General features: G+C 51.1%; 2 pseudogenes; both read left to right on the forward strand.

Annotated features, from left to right (window-relative positions):
• The first annotated feature begins 342 nt into the window (after positions 1-342).
• Positions 343-459, forward strand: LOC137319438 (U2 spliceosomal RNA; annotated as a pseudogene).
• A 967-nt stretch (positions 460-1,426) lies between these two features.
• Positions 1,427-1,543, forward strand: LOC137319460 (U2 spliceosomal RNA; annotated as a pseudogene).
• Positions 1,544-2,500: the final 957 nt, after the last annotated feature.

The raw sequence follows: 2,500 nt of genomic DNA on the forward strand, positions 1-2,500 counted from the left end.
CTTTCACAGGCAGGCTTTTGGCCCTCGCTCAAACGACAAAGGTGTTCAGAAGGAAGTCCTGGGGGGAAGGCAGGCAGGGAGGGACGGACACAGGGAAGTCCGCACAAAACAGGTCCCCTGGAACCTCTGACCCAGAAAAACGGGTTCCTGGTGAAAGCAGTCCTGCCATTGACATGACAATGGACAGGGCCCGGCAGCTTGAGACACATCTTTCTTTCAATATGCAAGTTCTTTTTAAAAAAGTTTCCTTCCACAGCAGCTCTGAGTGTGAGGGAGAGAGAGAGAGAGACACTGACTCACTGACTGATACTGACACCGACACACACACACACACACACACATATTATTTATTATTATTTTAAATTGATTTTTAGAACAGGGAGATGGAAAAGGGGCTTGCTCTGTCCACTCCACGCATCGACCCAGTATTGCAGTGTTTCTGGGAACGGTGCAGCTCCCTGTGGGGAGATATTCAAAAGGAAAAACAGCTCTTTCCCAGTGTCTCTGTGTGTGTGTGTGTGTGTGTGTGTGTGTGTGTGTGTGTATTATTACTGAGAATAAAGCTGATATATCTCTCTCTCTCTCTCTCTCTCACTCAGAGCTGCTGTGGAAGGAAACCGTTTTAAAAAGAACTTTCTCAGCTCAGTGGTATTTTTTTCTTCTCCAAGGCTGAGTGCCGCTCGCACGTAGCGATATAATTCAAAGTGCAAAATAACTTGGCGTCGTTGACTTTAAACAAGCAGAGTCTGCTTCCAAATGAAAGCTGCGCTCCCGAACTGGACTGACTGTCTGTCTGTCTGTCTGTCTGTCTGTCTGTTTGTCAAGGGGTGGAAAAGGCGGCGGTGGTGGTGAGGGTGGAGCTTTACGCTCAGGAGGGGAGACTTTCTTTCAGAGGTGCCAATTAATCTGCAGCAGAAAGCCATCCCCCCCGACCGGGATTCGAAGCCCGGTCCTGACCACGAGACCACCGGGGAGAGTTGCCTCAAGTCCCTGAGGGACCTGGACACGAGGCCGAATACACACGCACGCCTGCTGCACTGGCAGCAGCGACCAACAGGGGGCTGACCGGCTGATCCTTCCCTTTCACAGGCAGGCTTTTGGCCCTCGCTCAAACGACAAAGGTGTTCAGCAGGAAGTGCTGGGGGGAAGGCAGGCAGGGAGGGACGGACACAGGGAAGTCCGCACAAAACAGGTCCCCTGGAACCTCTGACCCACAAAACCGGGTTCCTGGTGAAAGCAGTCCTGCCATTGACATGACAATGGACAGGGCCCGGCAGCTTGAGGCACATCTTTCTTTCAATAAGCAAGTTCTTTTTAAAAAAGTTTCCTTCCACAGCAGCTCTGAGTGAGAGAGAGAGAGAGACACTGACTGACTGACTGATACTGACACCGACACACACACACACACACACACACACACACACATATTATTTATTATTATTTTTAATTGATTTTTAGAACAGGGAGATGGAATAGGGGCTTGCTCCGTCCACTCCACGCATCGACCCAGTATTGCAGTGTTTCTGGGAACGGTGCAGCTCCCTGTGGGGAGATATTCAAAAGGAAAAACAGCTCTTTCCCAGTGTGTGTGTGTGTGTGTGTGTGTGTGTGTGTGTATTATTACTGAGAATAAAGCTGATATCTCTCTCTCTCTCTCTCTCTCTCACTCAGAGCTGCTGTGGAAGGAAACCGTTTTAAAAAGAACTTTCTCAGCTCAGTGGTATTTTTTTCTTCTCCAAGGCTGAGTGCCGCTCGCACGTAGCGATATAATTCAAAGTGCAAAATAACTTGGCGTCGTTGACTTGAAACAAGCAGGGTCTGCTTCCAAATGAAAGCTGCGCTCCCGAACTGGACTGACTGACTGTCTGTCTGTCTGTCTGTCCGTTTGTCAAGGGGTGGAAAAGGCGGCGGTGGTGGTGGTGAGGGTGGAGCTTTACGCTCAGGAGGGGAGACTTTCTTTCAGAGGTGCCAATTAATCTGCAGCAGAAAGTCATCCCCCCCGACCGGGATTCGAAGCCCGGTCCTGACCACAAGACCACCGGGGAGAGCTGCCTCAAGTCCCTGAGGGACCTGGACACGAGGCCGAGGACACACGCACGCCTGCTGCACTGGCAGCAGCGACCAACAGGGGGCTGACCGGCTGATCCTTCCCTTTCACAGGCAGGCTTTTGGCCCTCGCTCAAACGACAAAGGTGTTCAGAAGGAAGTCCTGGGGGGAAGGCAGGCAGGGAGGGACGGACACAGGGAAGTCCGCACAAAACAGGTCCCCTGGAACCTCTGACCCAGAAAACCGGGTTCCTGGTGAAAGCAGTCCTGCCATTGACATGACAATGGACAGGGCCCGACAGCTTGAGACACATCTTTCTTTCAATAAGCAAGTTCTTTTTAAAAAAGTTTCCTTCCACAGCAGCTCTGAGTGTGAGAGAGAGAGAGGAGAGAGAGAGACACTGACTCACTGACTGACACCGACACACACACACACACACACACACACATATTA

Source organism: Heptranchias perlo, unplaced genomic scaffold, assembly GCF_035084215.1.
Source record: "Heptranchias perlo isolate sHepPer1 unplaced genomic scaffold, sHepPer1.hap1 HAP1_SCAFFOLD_849, whole genome shotgun sequence".
In the NCBI taxonomy this organism is placed as follows: Eukaryota; Metazoa; Chordata; class Chondrichthyes; order Hexanchiformes; family Hexanchidae; genus Heptranchias; species Heptranchias perlo.